General features: G+C 34.0%; 1 long non-coding RNA gene across 1 annotated transcript; it reads left to right on the top strand.

The window, feature by feature from the left end:
• The first annotated feature begins 9109 nt into the window (after positions 1-9109).
• LOC128186378 (uncharacterized) lies at positions 9110-15742 on the top strand. The gene is made up of 4 exons (XR_008243941.1): positions 9110-9312; positions 10391-10486; positions 12373-12528; positions 13567-15742. It is a non-coding gene; the product is annotated as an uncharacterized LOC128186378 (long non-coding RNA).

Below are 15742 nucleotides of genomic sequence, written 5' to 3'. Positions count from 1 at the left end.
CCCTTGGATTACCAAGATGTCTAATGTTTTCAAAAATCACACTCTTTCGTACAATTATTTGCCAAAATCATTCTGAAAATCCACGAGGAAAGGAGAAGTGTCAGTATACCAGCTTCATCCTACAATTAATAATGAGAAGAGTTCGTGTACAAGGACGTTTACAGAAAAGTCTTTCAAATTGATACATCAGCCTATTACATTTTTTCGTGTTTCTGTTATTTCTACTACTCTTAAATGAATTTTAACCAAGTCACGAGGAAAGTTTTTTTTACATTGATTAAATAAAAGAGTGGTAGAGTGACCATGTCCCATTATTCGCTACTGTTATCATTTGTATTGTTACAATTCTGTGGATTTCTGCATTTATTTTACGTCTAGTGAGCCGAATTTACTCCGCGATTCTTTTATATTTCATTATCTGGGAATGTACTATATCTGGTTAGGTACCACTCATTTCGCAGGTTGTACTAAATGGTATGTCTTTATTGTCAGAGGTCATTGGAGGTGGGACTTGAGGAATTTCTACCCGTATGTGTGAAATTTCGTGACGCGTATGCAACTTTTTCTTTCCAAATGCGTGCTGCAAAATTTCTAATTGGAGTGCAATAATTTTGAATACTTTTTTTTCATTTCTTGTTTGGGCAATGTTAAAAGTTTTGATCATGCACTTTCTGGTTTCGGCTTTTCTTAGAACTTTTTTCCTGATTGTGATAAAAGGTAAGTAAACGAGGTATAGGTTGTGGTTCAGACATTTCTAAAGAAGGTAATTATTCGATATTTAAAATAAATTCGTGCCCTGACTACCCTAACCTAAATGGTTCATTGTCCCCATTATAGCGTTCCTCCGCGCTCAATGGCCTAATATCCATCATTACTCCTTCCTTTCCCAATTTGAATGTGCCGGGAACTACGTGTTTTTTTAAAACAGATCTTAAGTACTCGGCCTCCCGATGGCCAATTTTTGCCAAAAGTCGACGAATATCCATACAGTTGTTCTCAATTTCGACCAACCTATGCATATTTGCCACAAAACGTGGACGCTAAAAGAATCAGCGTAGTCGTAAGCTTTCTTTAACTCGCTAAGTACAGCACGCTTCGGTTCTATTGCTGCATTTGCCAAGCGATGATACTTCATCATCTTGTCCAAACTGGTTGAGGTCAGGTCTTGGTATATATCCTCGCCCCTGTATGTTTTCCTAGGTACTTTTGGACTTTCAGCCATCTCTGTAAAACAATGTCTTAAAATTTTATGTACTAAAATAGTTATTAAAGTTCTTTAAATCAAATTTATTTTTTACGAAAAAGACGATACCTTGATATCTCTATTCATAAACCTGCGATATTTACAAAGCATGTTTACTCATTTATTATTTACATTTACAACACATTACATAACTGTTTACTGACGTGAGCCATAATAGCAATACATTTTTTTTACATGTTTTTAGCTCACCTGAGCTTAAAGCTCAAGTGAGCTATTCTGATCACATTTTGTCTGTCGTCCGTCTGTCTGTCCGTAAACTTTTCACATTTTCAACATCTTCTCAAGAACTACTGGGCCAATTTCAACCAAACTTGGCACAAATTATCCTTAGGCAAACGAGATTCAAAATTGTGAAAATTTAGGGCCACACCCGTTTTTAAGGGGAGATAATTAGAAATTAATGACACATTTCGAGAAATTTTCAAAAATCTTCTTCTCAAGAACCATAAAGCCAGGAAATCTGAAACTTGTGTGGAAGCATCCTCAGGTAGTGTAGATTCAAAGTTGTGAAATTCATGACCCCCGGGGGTAGGGTGGGGCCACAATGGGGGTCGAAGTTTTACATAGGAATATATAGAGTAAATCTTTAAAAATCTTCTTCTCAGAAACAAATTAGCCATGAAAGCTGAAACTTGTGTGGAAGCATCCTCAGGTAGAGTAAATTCCAAGTTGTGAAATTCATGACCCCCGGGGGTAGGGTGGGGCCACAGTGGGGGCTCGAAGTTTTACATAGGAATATATATAGTAAATCTTTAAAAATCTTCTTCTCAGAAACTAATCAGCCAGGAGAGCTGCAACTTGTGTGGAAGCATCCTCAAGAAGTGTAGATTCAAAATTGTGAAAATCATGAGCCCCAGGGGGTAGGGTGGGGCCAAAATGGGGGGGGGGTCGAAGTTTTATATAGGAATATATAGAATAAATCTTTAAAAATCTTCTTCTCAGAAACTAATCAGCTAGGAAAGCTGAAACTTGTGTGGAAGCATCCTCAGGTAGTGTAGATTCAAAGTTGTGAAATTCATGACCCCCGAGGGTAGGGTGAGGCTACAATGGGGGCCCGAAGTTTTACATAGTAATATATAGAGAAAATCTTTAAAAATCTTCTTCTCAGAAACTAATCAGCCAGAAAAGCTGAAACTTGTGTGGAAGCATCCCAAGGTAGTGTAGATTCAAAGTTGTGAACATCATGATCCCTGGGGGTGGGTGGGCCACAATGAGGGGGGGGGGGGGGAGGCGAGGTTTTACATAGGAATATATAGAGAAAATCTTTAAAAATCTTCTTCTCAGAAACTAATCAGCCAGAAAAGCTGAAACTTGTGTGGTAGTATCCCCAGGTAGTGTAGATACAAAGTTGTGAAAATCAAGATCCCCGGGAGTAGGGACGGGCCACAATTGGGGTCGAAGTTTTACATAGGAATATATAGAGTAAATCTTTAAAAATCTTCTTCTCAGAAACTAAGCAGCAAGGAAAGCTGAAACTTGTGTGGAAGCATCCTCAAGAAGTGTAGATTCAAAGTTGTGAAAATCATGACAACCGGGGATAGGGTGGGGCCACAGTGGGGGCTCGAAGTTTTATATAGGAATATATAGAGTGAATCTTTAAAAATCTTCTTCTCAGAAACTTATCAGCTAGGAAAGCTGAAACTTGTGTGGAAGCATCCTCAGGTAGTGTAGATTCAAAGTTGTGAACATCATGATCCCTGGGGGAGGGTGGGCCACAATGAGGGGGGGGGAGGCGAGGTTTTACATAGGAATATATAGAGTAAATATTTAAAAATCTTCTTTCCAGATACTAATCAGCCAGGAAAGCTGAAACTCGTGTGGATGTATCCTCAGGTAGTGTAGATTCAAAGTTGTGAAAATCATGATCCCTGGGGGTAGGGTGGGGCCACATCTGGGGAGGAGGGGGTGTTAAAGTTTTACATAGGAATATATAGAGTAAATCTTTAAAAATCATCTCAAAAACTAATCAGCCAGATGATTCTTTATAATTGTTAAGACTTTGGCTCCAGGACAATTCTTTGGCCTCACAAGAAGGTTCAAATTTGATGTAGCTTTATATCCCATATATAAACAATTATTAAGAACTGCAATACTCATAATGTGATATGACTATAAAATCAGCCTGTTATAAAAGGGACTAATGATTATAAACATAAGAATATCCAGGGGGGGGGGGGTGGATTTTATTTATACAGGATCTACATGTATTATTGTACATTGTCTAGATAGTTTGTATTATGACTCCATTAAGCTGATTTTATCATACCTATTGTTCCTCTGGTGAGCGATGTGGCCCATGGGCCTCTTGTTTGTTTGTTAACAGCTAGATTCTCACGAGGGTTTAAGGATTGGTTTATGCAGTTCGGGGATTGGTTAACGGGTGAAGTTAGTTTTGATCATGATTTTCACTTTGTTCTGCTCATCCAAATTCCTCTGACTCTACAGTCAGTTAATGATCGCCCTTACTCGGTCGACCATCCATGATCTCTTTAGCTCTTAAACGTTTATGAAGTTCAGCTAAGGTTATGACTTCTTTGCCTGCAGAATGTTCACTAATTCGTTAATAGGGGTGCCACGTTTTATCTTGTTTGTTTTGTATCTTGCTGTCCTTTAGGTAGACTGTGTCTCCTACTTGGAAATAATCATCTTTACCCTTCTTATCAGCCCGGGTTTTCTGTTTCTTCTTGGCTTCTTTCATATTACGATGTACCGTATATTTGGGAAATTAGGTCGATACGGTTTATTGGGCGAAGGAGACCGTTTTTAGTCAAAAATTAAAAAAAAGTATAAATAGGGCGACTTTGAAGAATTGGTCGAAAAATTACCGCTAGTTCTAATGAATAAATGGTTTAAACCAATAACGTTATCATATAGTAGCCTTTAATCTTATTTCACAGTTTTAAACAAAAGGGAAATAAAATGTATTTCTTGAAAACATCGTAAGAAAATGTCTGAAATTGCGTCAAAATTTTTAAACCAATTAATTCAGTACGGTCGGTTTTAATTTAAGATCGTTTTTTATTACTTCCCTGCCATGTGTACAAACTGGTGTTAACCGGGGGATAGTTACCTAGCCTGGAGGCATGACTACGGTAGCACATGCCACCCTGTGTCTCTGTGTGACTTTTTACTGTGTATATACACATAGTCAACCTCTGATCTTATTGAAGCCTGCAGCAGGGGTTCAAAAAAAATTTTTATGATGGTCAAGTCCAGGACTTAGAGAGTAAATTTAGGCAAGTCCGAGGAAGAAATTCCCAAGTCCACATTGTCATGATTGATAGATAAAATTATATCAACCTAAACTTCACTAAAACTATTTTTTTTAATTTGTTGCAATGAATAAAAACTATATGTTTGAAATTATGTTTTATTTTATATCATTGTATTAAAGCCAGGGTCTATTGTCACGCCAGTGGCTTTTGGAATTCGCGAATTCTTTTTTTTTCATAAGTTTTGTCTGAGGAACTATTATTTTTATCACACCTCAAGTCACCCCCGGCTTCATGTTCCTCACAGGGTCTTTCATTTGTCGTTCCTTTGCGTATATTGCTGCTTGTAAATCCAAAATTCAACAAACTTACTGCCGTTTGTCATTGGGGAGAAACATAAGAAAATGTGTAAAAGCAGGTCATACCGCAACGGAAAATGAAAAGACGGATTGTATTTTCGAAATGTTCGTAATGCTTATGTGTTCATTAATGCCAAAAAATAAAACATTTTTATTAAATCCATGATGGAATTTGATTTATTTTTAATTGTATGAACTTTTTTTTTAATTTAAAAAAAGATAAGCAAGACACAATGCCAAGTCCCTGGACTTCGGCGATTCTAAATGCCGAGTCCGGATCCGGAATTTGTTAGTCCGGGACGTCGGGCTTGAGGAATTTTGAACCCCTGCTGCAGGCATGAGTAGCACGTGCCGAGAGTTCAACTGTGTATAAACAAAGTAAGCGCTACCCAGACTGATTTCAGAGACACCTGGCTAAAATTTCATCGAAAGTTTTATGTTGAATATACAGAAAAAAACTTGTTCATGTTTTCTATTATGAAAACAAATTGGTTTTTTTTTTTAAATTTCTACCCGACGATATTTCCCCCCCGTAATTACCCTTTGTACGGTTCTCATTTTACTTTTACCGCGCGAAATAGATTTCCTGTTTATCGTAAGCACACGATAAAAATGCATGACAGCATATAATGATTCAGTCAGTGATCTAAGTAAGAAATGTAAGAAGAAATAAATCTATTTACATTTAATTTTGTTTAAATAATAAATTACTACAGTATATCGATTAAAATCCATACGATTTTTACATAGAAATTCAAGCAATATTATAGTTAACACTCATGATTTTATTGGAGGGTTGCATAAATTTTTGCTAAATTTCATATCAAATTTTCCAACCAAAAAAAAAACAAAACAAAAAAACATAAATTGGGCGAAGCGATGAATAGGGCGAGGTCCACATGTCAGGGGAATAAAGTATGCGGCTGTTATACATGTAGCTTTAACTTGACCCATAAAAAATCTTTATCATCATCTTGATTTGTGACTCGGTGTCGAGATTCACGAGCTACATACAACTTTACATCATAATATGTTTAGGTTTGTTTTTCAAAATTATTTTGTTTTACCTGTTCTTTTTCTTAGAAATTTTGACTGTTTTATATCCTTTCTTTTCATTACTCTGACCCAACCCTGCAAATTGTTGTTTCAATTGATTTTAAAATTCTTTTCTATCATACCCATTTCCAGTTGCCATATAGGTTGCTGATCTGAGCTATTCACTTTGAGATAGTTAAGCGAGATATTAAGTAAAAGTTCTTACCTTTAAGTTTACAGTTCGGGTTTTTTTTCTTATTTTAGCACCTTCGAATTATCCAGGTCACTGGCACAAAAAAAGGCTATGTGATCGTTCGGTTGTTATTCTTCAGACTTTTGAAATATTAAGTCAGTTCATGTTTTATGATACTTATTAAGCACAGTTATTGTATAGTTGTCTAAAATCAATCTACAATTTCTTAATCAAATCATAAGCATACTTATCAGTATATAGAATAGGCAATTGTTGATACATCATAAAATTTTGTTCATAAGTGATTTATAAACGAAGTCCATTGTTAAAGGTTTATTACAGCTGAGGGTCTTGCATCCGTTGACCGCTTTCCAAAGTCCAATCATCATCGAGAGTTTTATTCTTCCGGGTCATTCCGCTGACACCATGAATTCAAACTACGTCAGTTGTCCTTTTCAGTCAATGACCTTTAACATTGTTCACTATACATTTATCTCGTATCGAGTCCACAACAATTAAGCTAATGACTAAATAACGTAAAGAAGAGTACAAATATAGAATTATATTTCATATATATGGCCATCTGGTTACACCTCTTAAAATGTTATCTTTGATAATTCATACGGCTTATGAATGTACCGATCATTGCACATTTTTTAAAAGCAATGTCGCTTTTTTTTATATCCCACATGAACCACAAAAAATATTATTTACCTAAAAATAATACTCTTGCACTCAAATTGTAATCGGCATTAAACTGTTTATTTTGCGATATATGAAGATATCAATTATCAACCTCCTCGTTTAAAAAGCATGCTCCGATAATGGGATTGTCTGCTATGGCATTGTTACATGTATCTGTATTTATTAATTGTAAACTGTAATTTAGTTATAAATACTCATATGGCTTAAGTTTTTTTTGCCATGTGAGATATGAATCACAATAATCATTTTTTTTGTGAGAAAAAAAAACCACCAAGTTTTTAAGCCAGTTCTTTTAAGAAATTAATTTTTTATAGTTAGATGTCGAAAAAGTTGGTAAACAAACCCATCTTTTTCCTGTAATTAGGGTTTTTTATTTATTCGTAAAAGAAATTGACTTATATTTTTATAACATGTTAAGAAAAATAAAGTGTATAATTTTCTAGATAATTATTTTGATTAACTTTCCCATAACAGAAAAACACACCACACACGTATTTAATTACACTTCAAATATATACATGAACAGTATTCATCTGATTTATACATTAATTTTTAAGTTATTATGTACAAATTAATACTTAAAAGCATCTGTTGTAATTTTAAAAAAAATCCTGGTGGTATTCGTTTTTTTATGCTTTTATGACAGAGGAAAATGCATTAAATGAAAAAAAAAGTAGACAGAAAGAGATATTAATAAGACAACATATGGCGGTTAATGTTCTAAACATTGTATGAAGTATTACATGGATGATAGTTGCAATTTCTACATTTTTTCCTATAACAGCCCTTTGGTTATTGCTTTTTAATGACATTTGTATTGATCCTTCGTGTTTTTTTTTTTTTCATTTTACAGTGTATAATGCTCTGTAAATAAGAAGATTAAGATTTTTAATTTGATATTTATTGTCTAACTGATTGTAAAAAAGAAATCAGTGTGTTATCTAAGATAGGATAACTTGGTTGGTCTCGTGCTCAAATTCTGTAAAGCCTTACGAGCTTCTTAGCATACTGAGTATCATAATCTTTATCGCGCGCATGTTGGGTATCTACGTGAACTTTTAGCATTGCTTATTTTTTATATGTTCACGATTTAAAATAATTAGTGGGAAGATTATGAACTAAGTATTCATAACAACAAAAATCATTAAAAACCATACACGTGTTTAGATGATTATATTACCGTGACTTCGTTAATTAAATTGATAAGAAATCCTAATTTGTCAGAACAAATCCTATTTTGTGAGAACAAATCTTAATTCGCCAAAATACAAAAATTTATTTGTCTAAAAATAGGACAAACAAATTGAAAAGACAATGTGCGGTATTGTGCATTTTTCGCCCACATAATTAAAGTTTTATAAAGAGTTTTAAAATAAGGCGAAAGATACATGTAGTTGAAACCATATTAAAAATAAATGTGAAAAGGATATTACCACAGTGATGTCATAATGTAGAAATTGCGTCTTGAACATTATCTTAGAGTAAAGAGCAAATATCCCTTTGCTCTTGGTATTTAAGACAACAAAAACATGTACATGTATTAGCCTAGTTAGGCTTTATGCATTTTTAGGAATATTAAAAGTCACCATATCGAAAGTATATCAATTAACTTTAGTGTATATAGCTCGAGAGCAATTGTATTTCACAAAAAATCATCATGAAACAAACTCTTATGTATATCAAAAGCATTGGGTCTGTACATCTAATATTGTATCATGGCCAGAGGCGTGTTCAACAGAGTAAGCGCTCGCTAAATTTCCCTATACCCGCAACAAAAATTTTGGCGAGCGCTCAAGAACACTCTCTCTGCTGAACACACCTTAGTTATCAATTTTGTATTGTCACAAGTATGACGGAGCTGCGACGGAAGACCAAGTCATTGCTTACCTTTTTTTTTTTAAATTGCCCCTCCCTCCAACAAACGCCCCCCCACCTAAACCCCGAGGATGATTTGAACAACTTTAAATTGCCACTACCTGCAGAAATGTCCACAAAAGTAACAGCTTTTCTTGCCAATAGGGGTTTGAAAAGAAGTTTTAACTATACATGTGTATGTAAAAATTCAAAAAGTGTTAAATCTACTCCACCTAAAGATACTTACAAAAAATAGCTTTTCTCGCAGGTTGTTTTAAGAATAGTTTCCCTTTTGAATAGGGCCTAATCCTTCATTTTAACAAACTTAAACCAACCCACCTAAGTATGCTATGCGGTGGGTCAAGTTAAGATGATATTAGCCTAGTGGTTCTGAAGAATTAAAAATCATAAAAAGTTAAAGTTTTTAAACAGACAGACGGACGCCCAACAAAACGTGATCAGAAAAGCTTACTTGAACTATCAGCTCAGGCTTCGGGGCCACCAACATATAAAAATCTCAGCTCAAATCTCAGCCTCAAATCTTAAATTTCTGACTCTGGTGAGATTCTGCTAAAACGGCGTGCCACCAAACTTTCTCAGAGTCGCCTCACGAGAGTTGAGTTTTACGGAAAAATCTCAGCTTATTTTCGTTACCGCAAGCGGCCTCTCAGGGAAAATGGCGTCGATCGGGTAAGTCTACTCTACTTTCATTTTCTTGTTTATCGCGTTATTTATGTAAATTACATGTGTAAATTATAACTGAAGTCACATTTGATAGTTGTCTGCATGTAAATATTAATCATTTCATTAAGAAATATGTTGAGCGAATGTGAAATGAGTGTAGAGAGCGTCTCTTTAGATACTAACAACAAGATAAAAAAAAAAACTGGACAGAGTTGGAAAGAAAAATAGGTCTATTTGAGGGAAAATATTTTATTTTATTTGGAAAATTTAAGGGTGCTGGGGGAGGGAAGATTGACAAGATGTTGCATGAAGGGAAGTTGCCCAGGCGGTGAACGGGTATCTTTTTCTCCAAGTTCAATTGTTGTTTTGTTTTAGGGAATTCCAGGGTGTCATATGGCTTCAACTGATAAATATATGTAGTGTATTGGGAGGGGGGTTAACTTCCGGGTTTTTTTTATCGGGCTCTGCGTCCTTTTCTCGGGATTCCGTCTCTTTTTCCCGGGATCTTGCGAGAGAAGCCACGAGAAGGTCTGCTGGTGATTGTGTTGGCCTTTTGTAGTCGTTTTATAATAATATACCTTGTTTTATACATAAGTGATTGTTTACTTATTTATTGACCGTGGAAATAACTTCTTATAGAATAATTAGGCGACTGAATGTTACGATGCGAGTTTGGAGTGAGATGTTTACTTCAAAGATGCAAATCCAGTCATCATAAAAATAGCGAGAAGTTTTTTTTCTTCACTGTATATATATATGAAATCTTCAAGATTGACTTAATTTGCGCTTGGTAGTAAATAATACTGCCCTAAATCTAATCATGCTAATTTGGCATTGAGTAAGCAGTAGTCACATTATCATCTTCAAAGCTGTGCAACTAATTTTTGTCATACATTAATGTTGTAGTCTTTAAATAATATATTTGATAACTGTAAAAACATTTCAAATTACAGTTAGTGTGTGTGAGAGAGAAAGAGGAGAGAGAGAAAGATAGATATCAATAAGATAATTCTTATTCTTAATCAAAATCCATAGCATAATGTTAAGAATGAGCAATACTCAGATTATTTATATAACATTTTAGGAGCAGTGGTTCGGAGTGCTGAGAACAGGTGGAGAGGCTGCCAAACAATACAGCAACTTAAAGCAGAGAGGAATGTACAACAAACCACTTAATCTTGTATGTATATATTGTATTTGTATATATACACTGTACTTGTGTTTACATTTGCAAATATTTACACTTGCAAATGTTTCCCCTTATTCATATAACACTGTTCGCACAATCTGCTGTTATTCCTGCATAGCACAGTTATGGGTCAAGAGGTCAAAGTAGCGCCCTTCAAGCTTTATGGGATTTGATCATGTGACCAACCTGTATTTATAATACCCCGTCATGCATCCAAAAATGATACCTTATTTCTTAGATATTTTTCTTTTAAGAACAAACTAAAAAAAAAAGATACATTTTGTAAGATTCTTGGATATATACTGGTATACATGTACTAGTAGTATAAATTATGTTCATGGATGAACAGTACATTTATACAGCAGTTAACAGGATTGAACCCAGACAGTTCTAAGACTTTTATGATTTCATACTGGTAAAGAAAATATTAATTGCATTGTTGAAACATGCATTTCTGATGTGTAATGAATTTATATCTCCGTCACATTGTTTTTTTTCTTTCAAGATGCTTGGTAAAAAATTTCAGGCAAACAAATTACTTAAAAGTTATAGACTAGCTTTCACATGTTTACACCAGTAGAATCAGTATCCTTTTTAATGATAGAAATATGTGAAGTTACTGTAAATAAAACCAGAATTAAATTATTTCCATATAACTTAGCTTGCCTTTCTACAAATAAAATCAGAAAATAAGACCCATTATTTAGTAACATCAAGCAAATTAATACATTTCGCACATGCATCTTATTGTGACGTAGGCAAGTACATGTAATACGGTATAGATGTATATGAATTTATTTAGACAATCAAATGAGGTGCTACAATTAACAAATGAACAGCAATTTAAAAAGTTCACAGGGATATGAAGTTGGTTGGTCGCATGATCAAATCCTGTGCAGTCCGAAGGGCTTCGTAGTAGATTTGATCACGTACCAACCAACTTCATATCCCTGTGAACTTTTTAGATTGCTGCTTGGTCCGAATTTTTGTTATTACAGTATCAAAAATTTTTCCATACAAATATTTATCTTAGAAAGTTATGGACCTTCTCCTATTTACACCAGCAGAATCAGGCTCCTTTCAAAGTAAGAAATGTTCAAAGTAAATAAAAATAATTTCTTTTTGGGCAAACAAAAAAACAAACCAAGACGCATCACGGGAATGTTTAGAAAAGGAAACCGCTTAGTTTCGTCCCCCAAATGATTGGGAGTATTCAACCCGCATGCTATGCATAGATTGTAATTAAATCAGACTCCATAAATATTAACGAACAAAACGTACAAGTTTATTTGTAATTTGTCTGATCATTTCGACCTTTAATGAAAGCGATGTCAAAGTCGTAATACAACCATACCCTTCTCGTCGTCAGGGGTGAAAATTAACATGAGGCGAAATAACGCGGTTCCTTTTAATTTTGTTTTTTTTTTTGTTAGCAAATTTTGTACATATTTTTCTTCATTGAAATATGGCAAAATTGACTGGAAAAACTACTGCAATGTCTATTATTGTACATATACTAAGCATAGCCATCGTTTAAAAGCGTGCATAAAATTTGATATAAAATCGGACCAAACAGCTTTAACATTGCTGATTATTACTTATATTTACGTTAAAAAAAGACAAACCTTTCAGAACTGATATAACTTGAGATTTTATGTTTACAAAAATCCAAGCGACAAGCGGTTAGTGCATGCTATGAACATTGTGACGTCACGAAAAAGTTCATACAGAATTGAACGTTTTCATTATTCTATAGGTCCATATAAGGAAATGTATTGGCAAATATAAATATTCAGTCTTAAATTATTACCACTAAATTTCTTATCAAGCAATATGTTGATCTTTTGTTTTCAATTGCACGTTTTTATTCTCATTAGCAAAAGGAAAGCTGTCTGAAATCAAGAGACCAAAGACAGGTGGTGGCCCTAAACCTTTATCTCCCTCAGCATCAGAGAAGGCCATGCTAAAGAATTTAGAGGGTAGGTCATCATTAGATGGCCTCTCTGGATGTATTGACACCTCAGCCTTATCGGGTACTAGTAAAAACAAATGTAGATATAATTTAGAAAAATATCTAGTAATACATGTATCTGATATTCGTTTAAAGCTTTATGCAATTCTATCAACTGTTCTGCATTTTTAGGTCACCTGAGTCACTCAGGTGACCTATTGCAATTGGTCTTCGTCTGTCGTCATGCGCCGTGCGTCGTGCGTTAACAATTTTACGTTTTTTAACTTCTTCTTGAAAACTACCAGGCCAATCGTTACCATTTTTGGTGTGAAGCATCTCTATGGTAAGAAAACTCTAAATTGTGAAATTCATGGCTCTACCACCCCTGCGGTGCCGCGGGCGGGGCCACATATGCAAAAAAAGGCAAATTTTCAAAAATCTTCTTCTTTACTCCCATGCATGTGAGGAATAAACTGGTTAGTTTTAAAATAGTGACCCCTGGACTAATACTGGGGACCAAAGATGGGTTAAAAGTTAAAAGTAGAAATATATTATATGGAAATGTTTAAGAATCTTCTTCTCGAGAACTACAATGCTTCAATGCGATGTGGCCCATGTGCTTGTTGTTTTTTAACTTCTTGCCTTGTCTGCAAATATGATTTATACCTCAAAATTTCTGTTTAATCTTAAGGGTAAGCTCAAAATAATGGAAGGGCCACTGTGGCAGCCACATGCGTGAACTTTGATTTTCACTTGTGAGGTTGCATTTTACAGCAGTCACAATTAAACTTATCATTTTAACCTTTCAGTACCCTGTGTGTGTTACAGTGTTATTAACTGCAGTAGCTTTCCACATACTTTACATGCAAAAAATATGTGAAATGTAAATATAAAACCATAAAACTAGGTCACTTGCTATCATGAGCATGAATGTTTATTAAATACATGTTCACCATGTCTTTCATGAATGATTGCAAGATGATAAGAATTACAGTAAAAGATAATCAATAAGGTTAAATGATGATAAATTTGATTGAACACTAAGACATGATTTAATATTGAACATTGAAAATGTGAACATTTAACAATACATCATGAACATAAATCAAACTTATTTTAGATACAAGTAAGTCATCAAGAAAAAGGAAGATGAACATCCAGGAGCTTGAAATTGAGAATTTAAGACTGGAAAACACTAAACTGTAGAAGAAATTCAAGCGTTGAATACATTTCACGAGAAATAGGTGTCTCTGATGTGATCCCGCACCGTTCTTCCAACAGCGTCCTCCGGAATAACAAAATCAGGGGCCACCAATGAAGCAGGAATCTGGGGAACATCTCTAAGAATGTCTCCCCTGTCTAGGCCAATGTTGTGCAGGATGACACATGCAGTAATCATCCTGCACGCTCTCTCAGGATTGGCTCGAAGACCCGTGTGGAGCGCATTAAACCTTTTCTTCAGAACACCAAATGTCTGTTCAATTGTAACCCTTAAAACAGAAAGACAAAAAAGAAAATAAAGTATGATGTGTCGTATTTGGTAGATTGTCAGAGGTAATGGGTGTGCGTACTTGCCTGGTTCTGCAATGAGCTGAATTAAATCTTTGAGATGGTGCTGTTTCAGTGGAGATATACGGAGTCATCAAGTATGGTTTTAAACCGTATCCTGAGTCTCCTAAGAGAGTTCCTTGAATTTGACCTAAAATAATATATACAATTATATAAAAGAAAGGAATGGAGAGACAACTAATGTCTAAATGATAGTTTTATTTGCTATGGACATACCTTCTTCCATGATTTTGCACAGTTGGGACTCGCGAAATATTCTGGAATCATGAACACTTCCAGGCCACTTGGCTACAAGATCGATTACTCTGAATCGAGGGTCACACGTCATCTATTAATTATAAACAATGTTAATTTAATTATTATATTATCATAATTCAATATATAAAGCTTATTCAAAGTCTCTTTTTCAGGGGTGAAACAACTTATTTCAGTGCAAAATTCTTTTGCAAGCAAAATTGACATGGTTTTTTCCTTTTATTTTATTTCAGAATTGAACATGTAACAAAACAATTTGCACAATAATGCTATGAAATCTAAAATCTTTGAGAATGATTTGACTCTTATTAAGGGTGCTTGGTGGTCATGGCCATTTCAGACTGTATTAATTTTTTTAAAGGAGAGCTCTATATTGGAATATAGGAAAATGTCCAAATTTAAAATGTAATTAAAGTACATGTATATGGGTTTTTGTCACTTAAAGCAATATGAGCTGTATTTTTTAGAATTTTATTTTGCTGCAAAAACCTGCTAGTATGATAAGTCTTCATATAACTTGAACTTTTATGATAAATAATATTTGAAAAAATCATTAATTTTTGTCAAAGAAAATATTTCTCTTCTAAGGAATATTTAGCAAATCAATTTTTGTACAGGACCACAATAATTCATTTTTGCTCTAGATAAGGCTTCTTAACGGCGTTTTCCACAAAAATATGGCTAACAGAAATTTAAAAACCATGATATTTTTGTCATTTTAGTAGAAAAGATCATTTAAGTAAAAAATTAAGAATGAACTGATGGTTATTTTGTTGACCACCCATTCTCTCAACTTTAAGTGACAGGAAAATCATGTCACATGATGAAAATCATGCACACCTGGATGTTAAGGGCATAATATCCTTTGCGACAAATGTAGTCTGCTTCATTGACGTGGGGAGCTTTTATTTTGACCATTGTTCCATCAACGCACCCCACAATGCCTGGAAATCCTGCAATTTAGTTTTATATGAATAAATTGTTAACCATTTAAAAAAATATGGTTCCTTAACATGATGATACAGCTTGTATGGCATGACAGACATTGCAATACTCAATCATTTCCATTGGTATTGTATAAATATTTATTGCATTGTTTAACTTTTTATTTGTATTCTATAATTTTCCATTTGCATTGTATGAATTTCTTTTGTATTGTGTAATTTTCCACTTGTATTATATAAATGTCAAATTGTATTCTATAATTTTCCATTTGTATTCTATAATTTTCCATTTGTATTTTGTAAATATTTATTTGTATTGTACCATTTGCTATTTGTATTGTATCATTTTCCATTTGTATTGTATAATTTTCAATTTTTGTTCTATAATTAAACAATACTAATTGAAAAATATAGAAAACAATGAAAGAAGATGGATTAATAAGGCATGTAAAATGCCCATATGAGGAATGATTAAATACCCCAAAATTTAAATATCATTAAATCTGATAATTTTTTATAATAATTATA

The sequence above is a fragment of the Crassostrea angulata genome, chromosome 5 (assembly GCF_025612915.1).
Source record: "Crassostrea angulata isolate pt1a10 chromosome 5, ASM2561291v2, whole genome shotgun sequence".
NCBI classification, from domain to species: domain Eukaryota; kingdom Metazoa; phylum Mollusca; class Bivalvia; order Ostreida; family Ostreidae; genus Magallana; species Magallana angulata.
This window is presented reverse-complemented; position numbering and strand designations above follow the sequence as displayed.